At 32.1% G+C, this 27,741-nt stretch overlaps 1 protein-coding gene and 1 long non-coding RNA gene across 6 annotated transcripts in view; both read left to right on the plus strand.

Moving 5' to 3' along the window:
- LOC127724474 (uncharacterized) overlaps window positions 1-27,741 on the plus strand; it is a 158,617-nt gene that overhangs the window by 118,854 nt on the left and 12,022 nt on the right. The gene's annotated exons all lie outside the window — the stretch shown is intronic.
- LOC127724499 (uncharacterized) lies at window positions 19,157-23,774 on the plus strand. The gene is made up of 3 exons (XR_007992530.1): window positions 19,157-19,594; window positions 22,824-22,898; window positions 23,645-23,774. It is a non-coding gene; the product is annotated as an uncharacterized LOC127724499 (long non-coding RNA).

Genomic DNA, 27,741 nt, shown 5'->3' on the forward strand with positions numbered 1-27,741 from the left:
ACATGAACTGAACATAAAACTTGATTCTTTTCCGTCTGCATCACTTTTGCAAAATTTGCAGATATATACATTTCAGTATTCAACATTTATAGAATAAATGCTGTCAATAGCTAGATTTCTATGCATCGTGTGTACAATATTTTTTTTTATATATCTTATAATATTTTATTGCACCATAGACAATATATTATTATTTAAGTTTTTCATTAAATTTATAGTCCTCGTTTCACGTTTCAAAGTACTCCAAAACCAGCTGTAGCTCTTCGTATCAGTCGAAAATCAAGTTGGTTTGATAAATTTGCTGTTTTCCATTTTCGAACGTTCAATGCTCAACAGAAATTAACGTATGTATAAAAAAGAAGATGTGGTATGATTGCCAATGAGACAACTCTCCACAAGAGACCAAATGACACAGAAATTAACAACTATAGGTCACCATACGGCCTTCAACAATGAGCAAAGCCCATTACCGCATAGTCAGCTATAAAAGGCCCCGAAATTACAAATGTAAAACAATAACAACGAGAAAACTAACAGCCTAATTTATGTACAAAAATGGACGAAAAACAAATATGTGACACATCAACAAACGACAACCACTGAATTATAGGCTCCTGACTTGCGACAGGCACATACATACAGAATGTTGTAGGGTTGACATGTTAGCCGGATCCCAACACTCCCCATTACCTGGAACAGTGGTGTAACAGAACAACATCAGAACGAACTATAAAAACCAGTTGAAAAAGACTTAACTCATCAGATGGATACAAATAACATACATCTAACAGAAACAAAGTACATGTAATTAAATGAGTGCAGTTCACCAAAATTGAATGACTAGGAAGGCAAGGCGAAAAAAAATTATTGACATCTAGCCACATATATCATTTGTGCATAGATAGTTTCCTTAAAAAATATATTTCATATAGTCTTGATCAAAAATCTGAAATAAGTCCGGCAAAATAGAAAAACTCTATATAAATCATAGCGCCTAGGAGGCTATTTTGCCGGAGCCGGTAACATAGCACCTAATAGACTATTTTGCCGGAGCCGGCAAAATAGCCACTGCCTAAAAAAAATAAGTGTAGTTTTAATTTTTGAGAACATGTTGCGTTTTAATGTGCATATACTATTGTAACTTTGTATTTTGTTTCGGTGTATTATTTGTAAAAAAATAATGATCAACATTGTATTGATATGTTCATTGTGAGCTCTTTTAATGGGAATAAAACCTCCTCCTTGAAACGTTTTGTCAATTACCACTATGCCTGTAGTGATATAATTATAAAAAGATTCAGAACGCGGAATTGATAGCAGGGCTATTTAGTACATTGTTTAGACGGCAGCCTGGAAGGAAATAAGATGAGTTAAAAGTGATTAATACCCAAGATGGCATCACATACTGTTATCACATGCAAGGCATGAAACTGCTTGCGACTAACAAAAACTTGCTCGTCATGCAATGTTAGTCGGCCAGTTCTGAAAGAAACAACCTGTCCCCCACCCTCCCCTACCTCCCGTAGCGTAGTAGCGCTAGGCTAACAAAATCTGCGTTTCAGGAGTAAGTGCATGGGACCTATTTGTATCATGTTTTATATCTGGTTCTATGCAAATGGTATTTCATTGATACTGTGTCTATACAGTCTGTATGATGTATCTGATTATAACATCCATGGCATTTCATTTTCAAAATGATCGAATGAAGAAAATGTGGTTGTAATATTGAATCCCCATTGAGGTTCCTCTTCGTCTTCTAACATTTGGGGCATCTTGGTAGAGAGTAAAGAACGCTGCAGCCATGTTAGATGGCCAATTTCATATTCGCGGAAAAATTACGATCGAGATACGACTTGGTATAGCTGTAGTAAGTTACGCCAGGATTTACGTTTTCTTTACGATCATCTTAACTTACGACGGCTTTGTGAAACGGCTGAAAAACCTACGATTTATTTACGATGGACGTACGGTGACACGTAGACTTACGAAGGCTTTGTGAAACGGTGGCCAGGCTTATAATTGTATACACAAGACGCGCGTTTCGTTTGCATTAGATTCATCAGTGGTGTTCTGGCTTAAACAGTTGAAAGGCCAATCAAATATATGTACGATGTTGTAGGGCGTAAATAAAAACAGTAAATTCCGACAAATTGTACCACAAAAGGATACTGGGTGTATTTGATCCTAGTACAAAATGTATAAGTATGTTTCATGTGAAGTTCAATATCTTGCGTAGTGAATTTTGTCTTATGTTGCTGTTACTGATAAAGAAAGTCAAACCATACAGAAGGATAGATGTATTAGAAGCTTTCATTGAATATTTGGTTATGCTTAATTTTTTTGTTTCTACTGCAAAATTTTGTCGCCTTTTCGGAATGCGTAATAGTATCTGTCTAGGTTTTATAAGTTCGTTTTTTCTCACAATCTTAGTGTTTTATGTATATTGTTCCATTACGTCCGTATAGTCTCACTTGAAGTTGTTGGTTCGATATTTTATGCTTGTTTATCCCCATTACTCTATTTTTGTGATTCAATTAGATATATGCCACTTGTTTTATTTCATTGCAGCATTCAACAGTTGTAGGATATTTTAAGAAAAATGTTTTTCATTCTTTATTCAAGAATTCCATATAGCCTGAACATTATTGTCGGGCCAGTAGTATCGTACATAGCCATTTTGTTGAACTTGGTTTTGTTTTGTTTATTATTTTCGAAAAAGATGAAAACACCTGCAACAGTTCTTATGCAAGGATTAGCGTTGGCTGACTATTTGAATATTTGGTTATGCTTAATTTTTTTGTTTCTACTGCAAAATTTTGTCGCCTTTTCGGAATGCGTAATAGTATCTGTCTAGGTTTTATAAGTTCGTTTTTTCTCACAATCTTAGTGTTTTATGTATATTGTTCCATTACGTCCGTATAGTCTCACTTGAAGTTGTTGGTTCGATATTTTATGCTTGTTTATCCCCATTACTCTATTTCCATCAGAAGAAAGATGACTTTTGTTTGACTTTTATTATGCATGTTATTTCAAATGCCATTGCCAAATATTAATTTATCAATGTTATATCAATTACTGAATATTAATGATTAGATTGAAAACTATTTTTGTGATTCAATTAGATATATGCCACTTGTTTTATTTCATTGCAGCATTCAACAGTTGTAGGATATTTTAAGAAAAATGTTTTTCATTCTTTATTCAAGAATTCCATATAGCCTGAATATTATTGTCGGGCCAGTAGTATCGTACATAGCCATTTTGTTGAACTTGATTTTGTTTTGTTTATTATTCTCGAAAAAGATGAAAACACCTGCAACAGTTCTTATGCAAGGATTAGCGTTGGCTGACTGTCTGACAGCATTCTGCTTATATGGCTTTGAGCCAGTTTTTGCGAATAATTATTCGTTGATAGAAGAAAACGGTGTAAACAAAACAGTCAATCGTCAAATAGTTGATCTAAAATATCCTTACTGCGTGATGCATTTCGTCATTTCACAGCTATCAGACAATTTCCACCTAACATCAGTGTTTTTAACCACAAGTCTTGGTTTACAGAAATTGGTAGCCATAGTATTTCCAGTGTGGAGTCGAACAGGTATGTCAGCAAATAAATCTATCATCGTATGCCTTGTTTGCTTTCTGTTGCCATTGGCTCTTCACATTCCAAGACTCTTCGTGGTATCATTTACACCAGTAGAGAATGCCGACATTTGCTCAATTTCACAACCACTGGATGTGTTGCATGCATACGTACTATCATATTATCCAATGGTATGCAGTGTCATTATAGGATCAGCCACGATATGTATGGTTCTTTCAACCTGCATTATTTTCAAGACTTTGTGCATTAACAAAGCAAAAGGGAAACAAACACCCGTATCGTATATTCAGAAGAGGTCTAGCGTCCTAGTGCTATGTGTCCTAGTTGTTTTCCTGGTTACAGAGGTACCACGTCTTTATCTAAACGCTAATATTATAGGAACATATTGGACCCAAAGCGATGATAAAAACGTAGTTTGGCAGAAAGTTAGCAATGAAATAGAAAGAGACCATATTACTTGTTTCCAAGAAATTGATACGAAAGAAATTAAAAAAATTTCTACAATGAGAGGCAGTTACAAACAGGTCTATACACCGTTTTGGGGTCGTTTTAAACGACATAGATATGGAATACCACATTTTCTATCATCTCACTTTATGGAAACGCCAGAACGTGTGTGTGAAAACAGAAACGTCGTTGGGAGGATATCCACAGATGTAAAGCAAATCGTCGGAAAACGCAAAACTAAAATAAGAAATATGATAAAGCAAGGATTGAACCAGGAGTATTTAGATCAATTTGATAATTTATTAAAAAAACTACAGGTCCAATGGGGAAAAATAATTGATGCAGTTTTGAATAAAGTGACGAATGAACTGAAGACTAAGGAATGTTGGAATAACAAAATACATAAAGTGTTATCGACATTTATTGGCCAGATTGTTTCTTGTTATGAAAAACTAGCAGACAACCTAGATGAAAATGTAACTCCGTTAATTTTGGTGTCGTCGCCATATAGTGAACAGTTAAATTATATGGTAATTACAGTATGGAAAGATATGAATATGGAATTAGATGACTTTAAAATGTTTTTTGAAGTGCTGAAAATAACTACAGTCATAGGCTGCATGTCGAACTTTGCCATCTATTTTGTTCTCAGTGAAAAACTCAGAACTGAACTCTCTCGCAAAATTTTACGTCGCTAAGGAACGAACATGACAGAATTTTCTCCCTTTGTTCACAGAGAACGCTGTTTGCTGATCATCTGTTGAGGTCTAGTGAAGTTTTACATGTAACCAGAGCATATATTATTCTATGTAAATATATGAGAGTGCATATTTGAACTCTATATAATTCTTCTATAGCTGATAGAACAGTGGCAAAAGACAATGCATTAACGTATGAGAGATTCTTGTATTGACGCGAGTCAATATCTACACAAGCGAAGCAACAACAACAAAATGAAAACAAAAGACCATAGACAAGAGTAAAAAGCCATTTATAGACATATTCTAAAATCTAATTTATAATATCTTTAAATTTATTTTTTAATATACAAAATTTCTACCTTCAAATTCGACGTTATAGTCATTTTACTAGTCAAAACAAACAAAACTTTAAGAATAAAATTGAGAATGAATAGTTCAATTCTTCTGTAGTTATCTTTTCGTCGAATTAATTTATTATAAAAGCAAAAAAGCGATAATGGAGCATTAAATGCCCGTACAAATCTCGAAAATGCTCCGATATTATTCAAATTGTGTTCTTTCGAAAACCTTCCTTCCATAAAACCGACATTTCTGTTTAATTGATACAAAATTTGTAGGATTGCCTGATACAAATAAAACGTCGTGTGTGTATTGATCTGTGAAATCGTTCATTAATGCATCTGTTATAGTAGCTGATCAGGAATCTTTGAATTCACGACGGCGACATGAATTGCATGTTTTAAGCGACTGTTATACAAGTGAAAGGTTTAGCTAGCTATAAAACTAGGTTTAATCCACCATTTTCTACATAAGGAAATGCATGTACCAAGTCAGGAATATGACAGTTGTATTCCTTTTGTTAGATGTGTTTTACCTTTTGATTTTGCCATTTTATAAAGGACTTTCCGTTTTGAATTTCCCTTTGAGTTCGCTATTTTTGTTATTTTACATTTAAGATTAAACTCCAGAATGAACAGTGGCAACTGATTATGCCTTGTCTAGCTATGAAGTAACTAAAGGAACTCCTTTAAGTCTTTTAATTGAATCCACGGTCGCCTGCATTTCAGGCAAGCTCGGTTTTCCAATAATGGCAGTAACCCCAACATGTTCAATGTTAAGTACGTTGTCCGTTCGGCTCTGTGGGGTTTGAGAATGCCTTTCAAAGCTTGTTTTGCGGTTTTGGTATTGCGCATTGTTAAAGGTCTTACAGTGATTTAAAGTTGCTTACTTTTACTTTATTTGTTCTGTGGTGGAAAGATGTTTCGTTGGCAATCATACCACATCTTCTTATTTTTATTTTTTATTTCAGCATTGAATGTATGAACGACTGAATGACGTTTATTTTAGTATATGGTCTGTATTAGCGAAACATAAAATCTGAGGTAAATGTATGTGTTCAAATGTTACATCAATGTCAAAGTTTGAAAGAAAAACAAATTTGAATTGCCATTAAAACCTATTTGTTAACGTTATAAGATATGACAATGTCTTTTTAAACCGAGGTCTTGGTATAATAAACATTATTATCAAAGCACGAAAATAAATAGAAGATAAATAGTGTCACAGAAAACAGAAAAAAATATAACTTTCATTGTTGTTAATATGAGCCTGATATATGTGAATAAAATTGTGAATTTCGTTTTGTTTTATTTTTTGTGGTTGTTTTAAATGTAACGAACCTAGTAAAAGATCATAACCGAAATAAAACATAAAAATAAGTCAAGCAAACAGTGAAAGAAGAATATTCACCAAAGATATCGAAAATACAGAGAGAATATTCACATGAAATCACTATCTTAGCAAGCAGAAATGCCGTACGGTAGTAATAAAATCACAACAAAGCCGAGGAAAACCAATATAAAAAAGACACATCTTGCATATTTCAAGCTTGAATGATAATGCATTAGTCCATTGTGATGAAAAACGGAGGTTTTTTTCTTGTTTATGGTATTGTTAAGCATAGACTAATTTACGAATTCAAGTTTAATCCTTTCAGCATGCATTCTTGAATTCGTAAATATGAGTGCCATTGCAAACTTTGACAAATAAAACTCAACAATCTACATGAAAATGGTAGCATACACTATAAATTTATTACTTTGGGATACCATAAGGCATATTTTGTTAATAGCGAACAAAAGGGTAAAACATGCTACACAAAGGAACAAGTGATCAGTATGCTGGAATTTTTTATCGACAACATTTTTGTTGAATTTGGTAGTAGACTTTTTCAACAAATTGTTGGCATTCCTATGGGAACGAACTGTGCGCCTCTCCTTGCCGACCTCTTCTTATTTTTATATGAATCAGAGTTCCTTCAGACACTTGTCAAAAACAAGAAAATCAAAGAAACCAGATTATTTAATTTCACTTTCAGATATATTGATGATGTTCTTTCCATTAACAATCCGAACTTTTCTGATTGGATTCAATTAATATATTCCCTAGAACTAGAAATTAAAGAAACAACAGACACGGCTTCCTTCGCCTCATTTTTAGACTTATACCTCGAATTTGACATACATAGTCATCTTAGTACCAGAATTTATGACAAACGAGACGATTTTAATTTTAAAATTATCAATTTTCCCCACCTTAGTAGCAATATACCAACTTCACCTGCTTACGGGATATACATTTCCCAACTTATTCGGTATGCAAGAGTTTGCAGCTCCTACTCAGACTTTGTAAAACGTCACCAGTGTCTGAGCAGAAAATTGATGAACCAGGGGTATGTCAAAGAACGTCTCGTTCTTTTTCTTAAAAAGTTCATCGGAAGGTACCAAGACCTTGTTGATAAATATTCCGTATCAACTTCACAAATAATACATTATGGCCTTGAAGTATAGATTCTGCGTACTGACGCTGTTTGTCATCTTAATAACGTGTTAAAGTGTTCTTTTATTTGTCTTTATTAATATTACTTTTACTGTTTGGTCTGTTTTTGGTGATATACATTTGACATGGCTCTTTACTTATGCATCCCGTCATTGTGTTGTTTGTATTATTTTTCATTTTTACTTGTGTGCTTTGTCCGTGTGAATTTTTATGTTTCTTTGATACATATGACGTGTCTCTGTACTTTAAACATCCCGCCATTGCGTTATTGTTCTTTTATAATTTTTGCATACTTTGAACTACAAAATTATTTTATATCTCTACCTGTGTGACTTTTACATTCTGACGTGAAACACGCTATTCTACGCCAGAATTTATGTTAAAATTACGATTCGATCCCATAGCTTAAAATCCCTCGATCCTTTATGGGTTGATTTGGCATACATAAATAAAATACAAAAATAAGTAAGCAATGAACGAGGTTGTTAAATGTAATATATGCTTTTTTGTACTTCTTTGTTGAATATTTGTTCGTTTTTGTTGTGATTAAGATTGTGACACGGTGTTGACTGCTGTACCCCTATTTTACATTTTTACCTATTATGTATGTTTGTTTTATTCACGCATCGTTGTCAATATAATAGAATTTGATGCGACTGCCATACAAGTTAGAGGTTTAGTGCTATAAAACCAGGTTCAATCCACCATTTTCTACATAAGAAAATGCCTGTACCAAGTCAGGAATATGACAGTTGTTGTCCATTCGTTTTATGTGTTTGTGCTTTTGATTTTGCTATTTGATTAGGTACTTTCTGTTTTGGATTTTCCTCGGAGTTCAGTATTTTTGTGATTTAACTCTTGACTGTTGTACGCCTATTTTTGACATTTTATCTATTATGTCTTTTTGTTTTGTTCACACATAGTTGTCAATATAATGCGACTGTCATACAAGTGAGAGATTTAGTTCCCAATGCTCTTCAACTTCGTACTTTTTTTGGTCTTTTTAACTTTTTTATAATCGAACGTCACTGATGAGTCTTTTGTAGACGAAGCGCGCGTCTGGCGCAAATACAAAATTTCAATCCTGGTATCTGTGATGAGTTTATTTACAACCAATGGGTCGATGCCACTGATGGTGGAGTTTTTATTCCCCGAGGGTAACACCAGCCCAGTAGTCAACACTTCTGTGTTGTCATAAATTATCCTTCATATGGCCATAGTTATAAATTAACTGTTTATAAAACTTTACATTTTTGAAATACTAAGGCTTTTCTACCTCAGGAATAGATAACCTTAGCTGTATTTGGCAAAACTTTGAGGAATTTTTGGTCCTCAATGCTCTTCAACGTCGTACTTTATTTGGCCTTTTTAACTTTTTTTTATTCGAGCGTCACTGAAGAGTTTTTGGTAGACGAAACGCGCGTCTGGCGCAAATACAAAATTTCAATCCTGGTATCTGTGATGAGTTTATTTAGCTAGCTATAAAACCTGGTGTAATCCACCAATTTCTACATAAGGAAATGCCTGTACCAAGTCAGGAATATGACAGTTGCTCTCCATTCGTTTATTGTGTTTGAACTTTTGTTTTCGATATTTGATAACGGACCTTCCATTTTGAATTTTCCTTGGGGTTCGGTATTTTTGTTATTTTCCTTTTTTTGTAACATTTTCTGCAGAGACGCTTTTCATTTTTAGTTTGCAGGAAAAAGTTTTGTTTAGGTCAAGTTACAGTAAATGGGCTATGTCGCAGAATTTGGTAAAACTTTGCATACTACTTTGGCTCGTTAAACTATAACTGAAAATCGAAAACATAATCTTTTTTTTTCTGTAATATTTCTGATTGAATTCTTTCAAATTATGTGCACATTTGTATAGAATGCAATTAAAATCGGCGAAAAATGTTTTTAAATGTTTTTTTCATTAGATCTCCAATTTCAAATCTATAGATTTTTCTTCAAAAATTATATGTTATTGATATAAAAATTTCCGTTTTAATGATATACAATAATATTTGGGTCACATATTTCGTTTTCATTATATTCTTTATTCAAAGTATGTTAAAAATACCACAAAACGTCGAAATGAGCGTAACGTCATCGCGTTGTAAGCTGTAATTTTACTTCGATCTTTTTTTAGGTTTTTCACTACCCACAAAGTAACAGATTTAGGTAAATACACCAAAAACAAAATCGGTGACAACATGATTATCTAATTTCATTTTAAAAAGGAAAATTTGTGTATCAACAACATATAATTTAAAAAAAAAATCTATGGATTTGAAATAAGAGATTTGACAATTTTATCATTTTGTCACCGACATCGTTTTTGGTATATTTACCAATTTGTAACCTAGTTGGTAGTGAAAAAGTAAAAAATAGACATTTGCGGCATACAATTCGATGACGTTACGCTTATTTCACCGTTTTGTTGTGTTTTTCACATATAAAACCACTTTGAATAATGTATAACTAGTGCAACTTACCAGTTAACTTTTCAGTCACTCTTGTTACCAGAGCTAAAGCCAAAGATATAACAAGACAGGAATACAGTCTGAAATAGCTTTATCACATACGATCGCAACTTAATATTGAATGTTTACCCTCCCCGGTACACCTGAGATATCCCCCCGGTCTTCTGTGAGGTTTACCCTCCCCCGGTACGGCCCAGTCTTCTGTGAGGTTTTGGCTGCCTAGGGGAGAAAACAAGTCAAACAGAGCAGTCGAAACCCGTTAAAAGGAGACCTTGGCCCGAAGCAATTTTCAATCTTCTGGAATTATGCATCACTTTGAATATGGAACATATCAGTTTTCCTGAATAACATACTATTTAGCTGATATGACATAATTGTTAATTGATTTGGCATATCAGAAACTGGAAGCAGATTAGAAATTAAGCATTATGTAAGGTAAAAGATAACTCGTCTTACAATTTTTACAATCACATATGTTTGCAAAGCCTTTTTGGGGTCATAAAGGGTATTCCAATTTAGAATATTTTAACTGCCTAATTCTTTTTTTTTAAGTCTTTTTTTTAGGCAAATATTTTTTTAAACGTCATACTAAATCTCTTAATGATAATGAAACTATAAGAAAAATTGAGCAATGGTAATCATTTCCATGCACTTGATTTTCAATAAAAAAAATGTAAAATGATAAGTATGAATAAATGGATTTTGGATATAGGCCATTGAGAGATCAAACCTCTCGATAAGAAAGATATTATTTAAAAGATTATTAATTATAATGTTCTTTGCCATTGTGGGGGTAAATGCATTTAACTTGTTATTTTGTAACAAACCTAGTATATCAACAGCCATAGATCCACGAACCTGGTTTATAAATGCACTAGCAGTAATGATAAGGTGGCAAAATTTAGATATTTCGTTTTGACATATGAATTTGAATATTAAGTGGAGGGCTTTTTTTTTAAATTTTTATTAATTATTTAATCATTATGCCATTTACAATGCTTTTTAACTTCCTCATTTATTTGACCTTTAAATCTTTTGATTCGAGCGTCACTTGTGAGTCTTTCGTAGACGAAACGCGCATCTGGTTTACAAAACTACAATCCTGGTATCTTTGATGTGTCTTTTTTGACATTATCTATGTGCTTTTTCTAGAAACAAAACTAGCAATTGACAATAGCTAGAATTTATCGACAGTTATCAATATGGCTGATTGGTTTCATTGGCAATTATACCACACCTTCTTGTTTCATACTGCAATTCAAAATAGCAATAAACTATACAAACATTGAAACTTGAGATTGTATTGCCATCACCTTGAAGTTATTTACTGAAGAATTGAGGATGCTGTATATAAACTCATCATAGATACCAGGATTGAAATTTTATATTTACGCCAGACGCGCGTTTCGTCTACAAAAGACTCATCAGTGACGCTCGATTGTATTGCGCACCTAGTTTTTAGTGCATAAATGTAAATAAAATCATATGTTACACAACAATAGATATTTTCTGACGCAAAAACATTGTCATTTTCATTAACTAGCACTAAGTTGACACCACTACCGATGGACTTTTATATTCCCGAAAAAAATATCGAGTTTTTTTTTTACTTTTTAACTTTTGGCATTTCAGGTGCAGGTGGGTCCTCATATGCGATTCGGACACACAGGGTTTTTACAGTGTTGTTTCTAATTTGTTCAATCTTGTATCCATATTTATTTAATTCCTACGGAATCGAGAAAGTGTATACTATATATTGTAGTCACTATCAACGACAAAAACTTTTTTTTGTTGACTTCATTTTCATATTTGTCAAAAACCAGCGTCACTGATCACGAAACGCTCGTCAGGCGTACTAAATTTTAATCCTGGTATCTATGATGAGTTTATTTACTATCTACTACACCTTTTTTATTGGTGCCTCTGATAGATTAATTCTTTAGATAATTTTGTTGTATGTTTGTGATGTATGTTTACACATTTTTTGGCTGTTGTACCCCAATTATTGTCACATTAACATATAATGTCCGTTTTAGTTGTTCACCAAATTTTGTCAATATAACGGAACTATAAGCAACTGTCATATAAGTGGGATGTTTAGCTAGCTACAAAACTAGCTTCAACCCACCATTTTCTTCGGAAAATGCTTGTACCAAGTCAGGAATATGGCAGTTGTTTTTCACTTGTTATGTTTATTGAAAGCGTTTGATTTGTCAGTTTCTATGGACTTCCTCTTTTTGAATTTACCTTGGAGCTCGGTATTTTTTTTTACTTGTGTATCATACATTTCTGAAATTTTCCGTTGATTGACAGAAATCAATCAGGAACTAATGATCCACCTCCCTCATACAAACTATATTAATTAACTATTACTTTTAGGTTCCTTTTGTCATTTACCTCCTACATATACAGGTATTTGTACATCCTTGGCTCTTTAATGTTTGATTATGAAATTTCCTAATAAAAATAAATTCACAAAAACGCTTCTGAAGCACGAAATTTATTTACAATAAATATAACTTGGTCGTAGGGATATTATAAGTATTATTGTTTTAGTTGATAAATCAAGCAATCATTCAGATACTACCAGGAAACGTTTACCTTAGATAAAAGTGGCTATTCTTTGCATGTCCCTTTTTGTTATTTAGATCCTCATTTATATCATCATTGGTTTTTAAATGTTAAGGTTTGAGCGAAAAGCGATTCGGAGGCAAACATATAAACAGTGTTAATTTTATATATTAAAGTGTCATGCAATATTATTCTGAAATAAAACTATCGTTGAATGGTGAGGAATTATATTACTAATTATTTAGATATTCTTATGTTAGAACAAATTACTATGCATATCCAAAACGTTTTGTCCTTTAGTGATACAAATGTACCAAAATACTGCACAAGTTATAACCTCAAATATCTCTAGACACCTGTCTAGATGTTTATTTGTGTTGTTTATTTCATTGTTTCGTTTGATTTTCTCATAGATGTTTACTTCACGTCTCCTTTTATTCTATTAAATAAGTAATATGTAATGTTGAGATTGTTTTCATTGAACTGTTATTGTGTTGTTGCTTTTTTAAATATAAAACTCGTCTGTTAGATAGGTAAAAATGTTGAATTTATGAAAAGGAAATAACCTTACCTCAAGTATCATTCACTGATTTTAGTGAAAAATTGCCTCCATTTCATATCATTAATTCGGTATTTACTGTAAAACAAACATAAGTAATGCATTTTTTGTCAGAAAACAATCATCATTGATTGAAACATTGTTTAGAACAAATTAATTATGAACCGTCTTCATGACAAACGATCTCATATTAAAGTCAAAACATTTTTATATTATTTTATAATTGGATGATTGAATTTTCAGTACATATAATGACCACAAAAATCAAAATAACAAAAATACCGAACTCCAAAGAAAATTTAAAACGGAAAATTCCTTATCTAAAAGCTCAAGCGCATCAAACGAATGGAAAAGAACTGTCATATTCCTAACTTTGTACATACATTTCCTTATGTAGACAATCTTATCTTTGAGATAACCCTGGTTCATCAAATTTCAATGAATGGAAATGAATGGCTAGAATATTTTCATTACCTAGTGCCTTCTTTATACTAATAAACATTCTCTATCAATGGGTGCAAACTTTTTAACTGTTGGTCAATTCAAACTTCATGTTTTTTTAACCTTTTAAAATGTGTAACATCAAAGCCTTTTAGATAGCACATCCATTATAAAATGTCATTATGATACACCTTTTCAGACCAATTCGAATTGTTATGTGCAACAGAAAGTCGAGCATCAAAATTAACTGACAAGAATATTTTTATTACACGACACCTAACTCATTCTAACACCAACTTTTCTTCAGTAATGGGATGCACCTTTTCACCAGTTGATTCTTGTATTGTTAATGAGGTTAGAAGTGATGCATTTAAACTGCGATGTGAAAAAAGTATTTTTACCTATTGTTATTGATAATAACAAATCCTCTAGTATAAGTACATTTATATATTATTCAATTAAGACTCGTGTGGCACTTCAAAAAATCTCAAAATTATATTTTATATAATAATGAACGGAGAATAAAAACATGCTAAACACTATACAATGCAACAAAATCACGCAAACGTCATTCAAATGCAATATATAATCCAAAATGGTATGCAAAATGAGCAACTAAAAGAGAAGATGCCATATGCAACTGACATTTGTACGTTAAAAACTATAACACCAGTACCGGTATTTTACATGAGTTTGGAATATTTCCATGTTTGTACCTTACAATTAACCACTCACTTGTTTCAAAGTAATATGATGAGTATTATGTGCTGCTGTAGATACCAAAGCACATGAGTTTGCATGGCCATTTCATCAGTGGCGTTCGTCTCTCTAGGTTAGGTATTCGTGTAATCTTTTGATGAACTATGTATAGATCTTTTCCTTCTTGTCACAGTAGTGTATTTTCTTTGATTTATTTACCTATTTACAAGATCAAACATTGGGATAAATAATATTTTTTGATATTTTGTGCAGAACACAAACGAGAGTATACACATTTTTACGTCACTTTGGATATAAACGTTGTAAAAATTACAAAATCACATGTTTTCAGATTTTATATTTACTTATATATTTTATATATTGGCTCTCAATAATGACGACTTCAGTATGTACACTAAAAAGATTTATCCTGCTGAACTGACTTTAAATAAAGCTAATACTAACAATGAATACTGCAATTTCCTGGATCTTGATACCTATATCTTTAACGGGAAGCTTAATACCAAAATAAAGAGATGACTTTTCATTTCCTATTGTTAATTATCCATTTTTAGATGGTGACGTTCCCTTATGTTATGGTGTTTATAAAGACATAATCTTTCAATCAGTTTAATTGAGGTCTGGAGCTGGCATGTCAGTAACTGTTAGTAGTCCTTTGTTAATTTATGTATCATTGTCATTTTCCTTAGTTTCTTTTGTTACCTATTTTGACATCGGACTCGGACTTCTTTTAAACTGAGTTTTACTGTGCGTATTCTGTGTGTTTCTTTTTTCTACATTGGATAGAAGTATAGGGTGGGGGGGAGGGGGGAGGGGGGGTGGGGGGTTGAGATCTCACAAAACATGTTTAACCCCGCCGCATTTTTGCGCCTGTCCCAAGTCAGAAGCCTCTGGCCTTTGTTAGTCTTGTATGATTTTTAATTTTAGTTCATTTATATGTTTTGGAGTTTAGTATGACGTCCATTATCACTGAACTAATACACATTTTTGTTTAGGGGCCAGCCGAAGCACGCCTCTGGGTGCGGGATTTTCTCGCTGTGTTGAAGATCCTTTGGTAGCCTTCGGCTGTTTTCTGCTCTTTGGTCGGATTGTTGTCTCTTTGACACATTCCCCATTTCTATTCTCAATTTTATTACATAGAAGTATTATCATTTATCATCAAAAAATTCAGGTTTTGTCAATTAAACCAGAAAAATACAAAATAGTACAAGATAGTACAATGATACATAATGTTATACAAAAGCAGTGATAAGGTATCAATTGATGACAGAAACATAGATTCAATTAAGATTGCATTCCAAATCCATAACTATGAAACATCTTCTGAAAGTTTTACTGCATCTGGATAATGACACTATTTCTGTTTAATCAAAAAAAATTGCTCTTTTTAGAACAAGAAAAAGATAAAATGATTATTTAGTGCTTCTAAGTAAATCAGATGAAGTCGTCTCTCATATCTTTGTGAGGCAACTCAGATAATAGTAGACAACATCTAATACAAAGACGATGTAATAATGTTTTTAAACTTTTGAAATGATAATCATTTCACTGAAATGTCGTTCTAGTTTCTCGTGACTTCTACTGTATATTTTATTTATTATATGTCAAAAAAAATGAGAAAAGTAAATAAAAAAGAATTTAATTTTAGACTTTCTGCTTTGGGAAAATATTATATGTATATTTGTTTATATCTTATATAATACATTACACCACGGAAATGAACAGATTTCTATATATATATCGACACCTTCATATTTAACTTTCTCAATATATTTCTTAAATTATAATTTAAAAAAGGAGGAAGTCATCTTTATTTTATAAAAGCATTTGAAAAAGCCCGTTCTCAAAGGCTCACCTGAGAAAAATGTTTCACAAAAAATGACCTCCTACAAACTAAAGGAACTCACCTATACTTTTTTAATATAAAGTCTCTAGCAACTGCATGGAGACACACCTAAGGATTGAAAACATGCAAATGTAGCCCCAGGTATTCAAGGTCTTGTGTAACGCAAATTATAAATTGTATTCAAAAACTGCCAAAGAGAAACAATAGTAATATTCAAACTGGCTTAATCATAATAGTCTTTGCAAAAGCGATTGACAAAAGTTTCACATCGTCGCCCTCTATATAAGCTAAAGTTGTATGATATACAAAATGACACACTTGATTGGATACATGCATTTCTACATAACAGAATACAAGCAGTCGTCATCAATGGTATTTCTTCCTCCTCAGTACCTGTTAAATATGATGTACCTCAAGGAACAGTATTAGACCCAATATTTTCCCTTATCTATATATCATAAATGACCTACCTGAATATTTACAACACAACAAGCTTAGACGCTTTGAGGATGATAACATAATTTAAAGACAAATAAAAACACAAGATGATTGCCATCAATTACAACTTGATTAAGACTCAGCAGCTAAATAGGAGTCAAATTTTTTCATGGAATTTTCCCCCAATAAATGTATCCATCTCAACAACAAAAAATAGTTGTTTGAAAGTATTTTTTAAAAGTATTTAACGGATGTTCATTTTGGGGAAGTAGAACATTCAGGAACAATTTGAAAGACTTAATTTTTAATGTTGGACAATTCGGAAAATGATTACATTTCCGTCTACTAACTTGGTAGAATAATACTAGGGTAAACATGATAAAATATGTCTAACAGTAATAATGTCGCTTAGAAATGTGTACATTTACTTCTAATGTATTTACAAATAGAATGTGAACGTTTTGTTAGAAAAAAGTACTTGACATTGTAATGGGCGTCGAATTGATTGACACGATATACATTTTGAACTTTATGGATTGTTTTAATTATCAAAAAGTAAAATAACAAACATACCGAACCCCAAGGAAAATTAAAAACGGATTGTCCTTTATCAAATGGCAAAATCAAAAGCTCAAACACATCAAACGAATGGAAAACAACAGTTATATTCCCGACTTGGTACAGGCATTTCTTCATGTAGAAAATTGGAGATAAAACCAGGTTTATAGCTAACTAAACCTCTCACTTGCATGACTGTCTAATAAATTTCCATTAAATTGACAGCAATGTGTGAATAAAACAAACAGACATAATATGTAAAAATGTAAAAATTTGTGGTAAAACATGACTATGTCAACAAAGAAAAACAAAATAGCATATAGACAAAGCACATAAGCAAAAATAAGAATAAGAATACAAATAAATGACCATTGCACAATAACACAATGGCGGGATGTATAAAAACCAAGCCACGCCAAAAGGATATTACCAAAAATTAACTTAACAGTAAAGGTTAATAATATACAAAGAAAAATAAAAGAACACCATAACACGTAATGAAAATGATGAATTGTTTATTTCATACAAAATATCGAGAGTATATTTGCTAAATTATTGTTATGTGTTTCCCTCGGTTTTAGTTTGTTACCCGGATTTGTTTTTGCTTAATCGAATTATGACTATTGAACAGCGGTATACTACTGTCGCCTTTGTTTATGATAACAGTATTCTACTAATTAATCGGTTATACAGAACATACTATTATGAACGATGACACCAGCAGAACCCTTGGTTCTTATTATATGGAAATACATTGAAAGCAACACATTGATCAGATACAATGCCTCAACTAATACAACAAAAAAAGTGTAGTATTGTTCAACAAATCCGTCATTACAAATGGCAATACTGCTGCTCATGAAAATGCAGAATTTTGTATTAATTACTTAACTTCAATGTTTAGTATTGATCAACATCCAAAAATTACAATTCAATTAAAATCAAACTCCAACATAAACTTTCCGTTAAAAAAAAATGAATTACTAAAGTTCGAAACTTTTCTTACTAAATTTACTTCACTATTCCCAAATCGTATGACTGAAAACTATACAATTAAGAATAAAAAAATTACAAGATTAAATAGTTACTTGAACAAAATTCTTTGAAAACTTTTATCACAACAATACTGAAGCAAATATTGTCTCGATATTTTGTATGAAATAAACAATTATAAGAGTAACAATAAAAAAGATCTGTAAAGTTCAAAATGTATATCATATCGATCCAATCGTCACCCATTACATTGCCAAGAACTTTTTCTTACAAACTTTCACTTTCCAGCTATTAAACTATTAGACGTAAAGTTTTGCAAATTAGGTAGTGTCTGTTCCAGTTTTATCTTGTGTACTTGGATCACTGGTTAAAAAGGTACACAAGGTATTTGTCCTTAATTGTTACCGCAAAATTGTTTCAAAAATCAAAGGCGACAAGTTTCACTTGATGTCGGACAAATATTTCTAAGAACGATCTAATATAAAAGGGTTCCAGAAAAATCAGCATTTGCAAACGGATCGTGAACTGTAAGAAGATGTCACGAATGGACACAAAAACAGTTACCAACACTGTTTACAGTTTTACAGATTCGATGTGTTTCAGACTGTTTAATATAAGTATGTAAAAACTCATCAAAGATAACAGGCTTATTATTGTATACGCCAGATGTAGATAAGATGATGATCTATGCTGTTTGAGACTCATCGGTGTGGCACCCGAATCAAAATAGTTGAAAAGCCAAAACGAAACGTCCACCAGCCCTTACTCAATTGGTCAATGAGCTACCAAAACTTTCTTTGTAGTATGTAAACAAACTATTTCATTGACGGGAACATTAGTATGCGGATTTATGCATATTTGTTAACGGTAATGTATCCGACCTGTATTTATATCTTGCATAAACCATCTGGTTAAATATAGAAATATTAAGTAATATACATTGATGTCTTTCGAATTTAAACGTCCAATGAATGTATAGAAAAATTCATGTTAAAAGAAAAGAGGAAGAGAAATTAATACGATAAATTCCGTTTAAAAATCCCCTTCTTTTACACAGAATTCTTACCTGAGTTTATTACCTACTATAGATTGAAAATGACATAAAACTGAATGGACATGGAGAGTTAAAAAGAAAGTGATGATAAACTGGCTACCCAGGAATTGGATCAAATAACAAAATTGGTTGCACAGAAATTGCGTTTTAGTAATGTCCGTTTAAAGAATTTGCATGAAAATAAACTTGAAGATACAACCCAAAATGAAGAGGGATTGAACTACATTTCGAGGAAAATAGAGGAAACTGCAGCTGGTATTATTAAATTTACAATTCAAACAGCAGAATTACATAACAACATGCAACAATGGAGAGAGCTTGCAAATATGCCTACTAAACGTGAGGCAACGGGAAGTAAGTGAATTGTTGTCTTAAAATGTAAGAGTCAAATGTGTATTTATTGTAACATCCATATGTACCAGGCATTAAATAATCAAAAAAGCTTATTTCATTCATATTTGGTAGGCATTATATAAGCAGACAAGTTGTCAACAAAGCAAATGGAGCATTAATATAGTCTTATATGACACATATACTCAAAAACATGCAACCAAATCACACAGCGTCCGTAGAACGATTTAAATTTACCATTTAACCCTTGGGTCAATAGTTTTCTTTTTACGCACCAACTCAATACCTGTAAATTGTATCAAATGTGTATATATATCACATATGCAGGACCAGCTGCTGGAATGTTGCGTTATAGAAATTGAATCATCTCTTTTATGGAAAGTTAAGTTCAGTCAGAAAACTATCACTGTCAATGTTTAGTTTTAAGTTAACGATTGATCTACACAGCTAAACTTTAGCACTAGTACCTTTTTATCAGTATAATTTTACAGTACTGCAAATGTACATACACAATGTAGAAGGTATATAGTACTGCCAAACAGTACTGCAAGTTATATAGTACTGCAAAACAAGTTCTATTATAGAACAATAATTTTACAGTACTTGATTTGTATTATAGATTAGAAGTATCAGTGATATACTTACGTAGTAAAGTACTATAAGGATACATAAGATATAAAGTTTCTAACTATAACTTTATGTGAAATTTTAATGAAAGTGTAATAATTCAAAAGTACTGGACTGGTACAAAACAGTTTTTGTACCTTAAATGTAATAACTTTAAATGTATAAAATTGTTTCTTTCAACTTCTAGTACCAATTAAGTACATTGAAATTATGAAACTGAAATAGCACAATAATTCTGACAAGTACTACATTATTTAAGCACGTTTCCAGTTCTTTAAATGATAAGTACTACAAAAGTACACTTGCAAAAGCAGCTATGTGACTGTATATGTCGTATGTGTTGCGCAACTTCAATGAGACATTATCACAAATTTTAGAACTATTCAGTATGAGACCATATTACGTCTGGTTAAGATAAAGGTACAGAATAATGCAAGCTTCTTTTCGTTTTTCTATACAAGCCCCTGTATGATGTCTCCTAAATAAATCGGCTAGAAGAAGAGACCAGTTGGTTTCCATAGGAATGCCGAATATATGTGGGGAAAAACATGTCAACTAAACGTTACTTAAGAGTAAAATGCTTTTCGATATCATGCCCTGGCTTTTCGTGAAGAAGTAAGACGTCGTCTAGGGCCAACAAGAACATACGTAAACAACAGTCATGTTTGCTGGGGGAGATGCAACTGTTGTTTTTGTTCAATTGGTAAAAATTTCTTTAGCTTAAATCAACCCTATAATCAATGCTAATTCCTAATGAATACATTTAATGGTAGATATGTAATGGTAGTAAATCGTAGTAAACCGCATCAAGGAGGTCCTAAAAATGTCATATCACCTCAAAATGTTGTGATTATTCAAAAACAGTTTTTGTGTTGCAAAGAAGTTCTTATATTTGTAGAACATATGCATTGATAAAGTTATTTAAGGTGGTCACTTTCCTCGGTGGGTAATAACTCATCAAAGATACAAGTTTAACATCAGTCGTTTCTTTAAATCTGCAATTATTTTTAACATAAGTCGACGTCCCCTCCTCTACAACTTTTACACGACATACAGACGGGAAAGCCACAGCTACTTAACTACTCTTACATGTACAAAATGGTGCATGGATACGGAAACTTGAAAAAAAAGAATTTGATCTGGCCAGTCTTATTTGGTGTGATATTTACATGAGAGAAAATCTGTCAAAGAGGAACGTGTTGTGATTCTTCGTCAACCCCTATTTTAAATAAAACATCACCAATAAATAAATACGAAGGATAAACATCAGTACTGATGCTATAAAAAACAGACAATTCTCTTTGGTCAAAACAAAACCCGAAAATCCGGAAACTAAAGGATAATGTGAAACGCGTGTACTTCATTATAAAATTGACAATGGAAATGGGGAATGTGTCAAAGAGACAACAACCCGACCATAGAACAGACAACAGCAGAAGGTCACCAACAGGTCTTCAATGCAGCGAGAAATTCCCGCACCCGGAGGCGTCCTTCAGCTGGCCCCTAAACAAATATATGTACTAGTTCAGTGATAATGAACGCCATACTAAACTCTAAATTGTACACAAGAAACTAAAATTAAAAATAATACAAGACTAACAAAGGCTAGAGGATCCTGACTTGGGACAGGCGCAAAAATGCGGCGGGGTTAAACATGTTTATGAGATCTCAACCCTCCCCTTATACCTCTAGCCAATGTAGAAAAGTAAACGCATAACAATACGCACATTAAAATTCAGTTCAAGAGAACTCCGAGTCTGATGTCAGAAGATGTAACCAAAGAAAATAAACAAAATGACAATAATACATAAATAACAACAGACTACTAGCAGTTAACTGACATGCCAGCTCCAGACTTCAATTAAACTGATTGAAAGATTATGTCTTCATCATATGAATATCAGGCACAATCCTTCCCGTTAGGGGTTTAGTATCATACCATCATAACATGTATGAGAAGAACATAACCCGTGTCATGCCAACAACTGGTTTTTAAATAAATGTGTTTAGTGCCGATGCAAAGACCCTATAAGTGAATCAATATTAACGCCAAAATATGCAATCTTTAATGACCTGACAACAGTATCGTAACTATATCCCTTCTTAATAAGTCTATTTAAAGGTTTTGTTAGCTTCAGAGGTGAATACTAACATTTTTGTGCTTTATAAAGAATATTTCCATAAAAAATTGAATGTGAAATACCTGAACGTATAAGAAGTCTGCATGTTGAGCTATATTTACGAATGATGTCCTTATACCGATGATAAAATTTAGTAAATGTTTTGACTAGTTTGTGATATCGAAAACCCTGGTGTAATAATTTTTCAGTAATACATAAATTTCTCTCGTCAAAATCTAAAACATTGGTACATACACGACATGTATGACATTTGATATAATCTAAATATACGATTTCGAATTGTTAAGTAGAAAATTTGATTGAAAATGGTCATATGAGAAATTTACACTTTCGGAATCATTCGATTATACTGAGACTACTGTTATAGTAGTTACAGAATTATACTACAATATTTAATTATTTTCGTTGTGTTCACTTATTTTCGTAGAACTATCTTATATAAGTGATCCATTATTTATTGATAGGAAACAATGTTCAAGCCACAGACAGCGAAATTGACAGTTCAATTTACAGTGGCACTTCCATGGTTATGGACAGTAGTAAGTGAAATTGTGTACAAAAAGTTTTAAGAACAATTTGTTGATTTTATAAACAAAACAAAAATAATATTTATAGACTTTTTATAAACTTGTAACCTCTTCCGCGAAATAATATTAGGGAAAATAATCATACCTCTTCCACGAAATAATATTAGGGAAAATAATCTTACCTCTTCCGCGAAATAATATAAAGGAAAATAATCATACCTCTTCCACGAAATAATATTAGGGAAAATAATCATACCTCTTCCGCGAAATAATATTAGGGAAAATAATCATACCTCTTCCGCGAAATAATATTAGGGAAAATAATCCTACCTCTTCCACGAAACAATATTAGGGAAAATAATCATACCTCTTCCGCGAAATAATATTACTCTTCCGCGAAATAATATTAGGGAAAATAATCATACATCATCCGCGAAATAATATAAGGGAAAATAATCATACATCTTCTGCGACATTCTGTCAAAGCAAAATTCAACTACCTTTTGAATTGTGCCCAAAAAAAACATTTTTTCATGAATAAAAAAACACCTAAATATGCATTCCAAATTTTGACATTTCAAACAACTCGAATGGAAAAGTATCATAATTAACAGGACATTGCGGGAGAATCTAGGCATTTCACACTTCAAATGTAACATGGCCTTGTCCTAGATTAAGTTGACAATATACCAATCCTTCATGAACATGCTGCTTACAAATGTACATTTTATATATTTATAAGGAAATATTCTTTTTAGATGACTTTACTGGAATACAAGATACAAATATCCACACCAATCTAGTTCATTCATTACCTCTGAGGCAAGTTTTAATACATATTAACTACAGGGGCTCTTATATTACAACTTATTTGCAAGTACACGGGGGGGGGGGGGGGGAGGAGTGGGGTGTCTCAACATACAAATTTGGGTACAGACGTTTGGCTGGGGTTTGAAAAACACCCCCTCTCATATATTGATCTTTACAAAAAAAAACTACCCATACAAATATTTCAGAGGAAAATTGTACCCTATTTATATATTTCCTATCAAACATACAATATGTGATATCTTATTTAGACGTTAACCACATGGAATCATTTATAGTTTTCAATAAAAAGATCAGTACACAGTTTTACAGACATTTTAAGAGCAAATTAACATTTATGACTGATTGGTATATAAATTTCGACCCATTGATGTATTGCCTCCATGAAATTGCACCCCATTGATATATTTGACAATCCCAAAAAGTTACTAATACCAGCATCACATCTGTGTATACCTTTATGTGAGAAGAGACCCCCGTGTATGCGTATTATGACATAATTCCATACTGAAACATAGAATTTGATTTATAGAAAGCGTGGTGTAACCAGAGACATATCATACAATTGTACATACAATTGCGTATTATACCTATCTCTGGTGTAACATATCAGTGAAATAGTAATGTGAAATAATTTTCTCATTTGTCAACAGTATACATTTAATTTATAGATAATCATTTCCGTAACATTTCCATCAATGAAATAAAATTCTTCCATAAAAAGAAAAAAAAAAACAACACGTTATCAATGTCATGCCCTAAAGTGTTTTTTGCATTTACTTTCATCAGGAACGCTCAAAGCCGAATATTTGAAATTGTAAAAAAAAATTCACGAAATGTTCTCCACGTGGTACACATGATTCATTACAGGTGAATGGCAGATGTGAGACTAATACTCAAAATGGTAAAGATTCTGAATTTGAATGTTGAGACCAATCGTCTGATATGTAAAATTTGTACAGAAAATGTGTTTAAAGTATATCCTTGTTTGTATAATTTCATTACATGTATGTTTCATTATAATACGTTATTTTGATTGGCTAACAGCAATCTCGCGTCATTCTGAAATGAACCTTCATTTCTAAATGAAATGTAACATTCATGATGACACGAACTCCCACAATAAAGTACACAGGTAAATAAAAGAAAAACTTGATAGAAATCGTGTTTTTATGATCCTAGCAAAAAAATGTAATTATAAGTATTGAATGCTTCTTTTAGTAATTTTATAGAGTTGTAAAAGCGTTGACCGTGCGCACATTTTTAGAACTTCCGCGCTTCATACAAAATGTACTTCGGTCAACGCTTTTACACCCCAATAAATTTACAAAAAGATGCATTCAATTCTTAAATGAACTCGTAATTATTAAGCAATTTTATCAGAGCATTGCAATTATTAAGTAGAGACGAGAGACATAGAATACATTCTATTGCAACAGTATTTTTTTTACTGTCACGGTTGTTGTTATTGCTACTGAGGTCGAATGTGTGGTATTCTAAATATAAAGTACCCCATTATTCAACCAAATAATGTCTCAATTAATAAGTAAGATATCTACTATTAGGATACTGTATTTCATATAATATCTCATATAATTCAAGTAATTAAATAAGATATCTATTAAAATAGATCATATATGATATCTTATAAATTATATAAGATGTATTATAAGATAGAAAATATCTTATTATATGATAATAACATTCTCTTTTGTCTTCTTTTTTATCAATGAGCTTATGAATATTGAATAATACAGGTGATCTGATATAGTTGACCAATTTGATATACTGAAAACAATCTAACTTCCATTTTCTACCAATGTCTATGATGTTGAAAAAGTGTTCTTTTTCACAATGTATAAAAACTTCATTTACAGAAGGAAATATCTGTTCACAAAACAAACATTGATTTTCTTCTTGGTTTTCATCTCCATCCCATACATCATCATCATCATCATCATCATCGTCATTTTCATCAATTTCTTTGTCCTCTTCATAGTCAATGAGCTGACCTTCATAGTCTTCAAATTCTTTCAATAGAAATTTGTTCTGAACAATAAGATCAAGTAGGATAATTCATCTTTAAGTACCTTGGTAGTTCAAAAATCATATACTGTGACAGTGGAATAACTTATTTTCTTCGGTATGAGTTTTACCAGATAAAAGAAATATTCGTGAATATTTGATGTTGTTGATTCGCCAATGTTTGCATACAAGCCTATTGTATTTTGTTGAACATTTAAATGTGAAGTAACCCAACTACCAGTTAATCCGTGAAAGTTGTTATCCCACAAATAATAACGAATCGACAGTACCAGAGAGTATGTTTGCATTTGGACAATAGAACTAATTGTGATCTCTTAACCTTTGAAGCATACATCTTAACGTGAAAGTACGATTATACTATTTTATTATAAATCTTTTTTTTTTAAATTCCATGAAACTAAAAAGGTTATCATGATTTATGGACTATATATATAAACTCAATTGGTAAATATGAACAATTGGTAGACACAAAATTTTCAAAGAGCCTATAAAATAGTGGAACACATAATTTTCAGACCCGCCAACTTTCCCGTTTCATAGGGGACATCCCCCATTAGAGGTGTTGACCTGATTCTTATAATCCTCAATTACTTAGACTAAATACTTTAAAAAAAACATTCAGAGGAGTAAACATTACATTTAAACACATGTATTCTCATTCAAAACCTTAGATCTTCTAATTTAGTACACTAATGACATGTAAAGGTATGCAGTACGTTCTCTTGTGCTTAAAATCCCCAAATAAAGCTTTTGAAAAGATGGCAGATATGAATTTTCTTTAAAAAAAAATAAACAATAGAATGACATGGATTATCAATTGTGTTACCTTTCTTGAAATTTCCAGAAAAAAGAATATTAATAAATAAATGGGGAATGTGTCCATGGGACACAGATGATGCCCCCCGCTGGCATATAACGCTTTAAAGGAACATAACTGAAGAACGGAAAAAGTGACGGTACCCAAATTCGTACTTGATCTGAGTTTTGTAGTAATAAGCATTGTGTATAAGTGTCATAACATTTGGTTGAGACAAACTTAAGTAAGAGAACGGAAACGAAAAATTCAGCATTTTTTTTCAATTTGTAAAGAGCATAACTCAAGAGAGGTAGTATTGACGCCACTCAAACTCACACTTGATCTGTGTATTGTGGTAATAAGCATTGTGTATAAGTTTCATAACATTTGGTTGAGGCAAACTTAAGTTAGAGAATGGAAACGAAATTTTCAGCAATTTTTCCATTTGTAAAGGGGCATAACTCTAGAAAGATAAAAATGACGCCACCCAAATTCAAACTTGATCTGTGTATTGTGGTAATTAGCATTTTGTATAAGTTTCATAACAATTGGTTGAGACAAACTAAAGTTAGAGAATGGAAACCAATTTCGGGACGTATGGACTTATGGACGTACAGACAGACAAGGGTAAAATACGGCGGGGGCATAAAAAGCCTTTGGATTTCCCATAAAATTGAAAGTCAAAATTAACAAATTCTTAAAACTGTTAAAAGCGGTCTCACTAATTAGCGACAAGAAGAATGTTAGTGACAAGAAGCGACAAGAAGCGTCAAGAAGCGACAAAAGGAAAAATGTTATCGACATGAAAGTTTATTTATTGTTGAAACAGTAAAGTTATAAAAAATACATCATCTGATTATACTTAGGGTCCATAAAAAATATAGTAAAATTAACAGAATAAAGAAATGATAGCCCCCCCCCCCCCCCTATTTTTTTTTTAATCCACACACTAGTATATTCCTTATCATTTTTATCTATGATAAACAATGTAAATGTTTTGATCATTTTATTCTGTTAAGACAGAAAAAGTTGTGTCATGTATTTATATATATATTGACCTTTTGAGTCTGAAATAAATCAAGATTTTATTATCTCATAATTTGGTTTGAATCTTTGATATATCAACCATGCTTACTCTACATAAATATTGATTCATTCATCTATACACTTTGCTGTAAACTGTAA

This window comes from Mytilus californianus, unplaced genomic scaffold, assembly GCF_021869535.1.
Source record: "Mytilus californianus isolate M0D057914Y unplaced genomic scaffold, xbMytCali1.0.p SCAF_14, whole genome shotgun sequence".
Taxonomy (NCBI): Eukaryota; Metazoa; Mollusca; class Bivalvia; order Mytilida; family Mytilidae; genus Mytilus; species Mytilus californianus.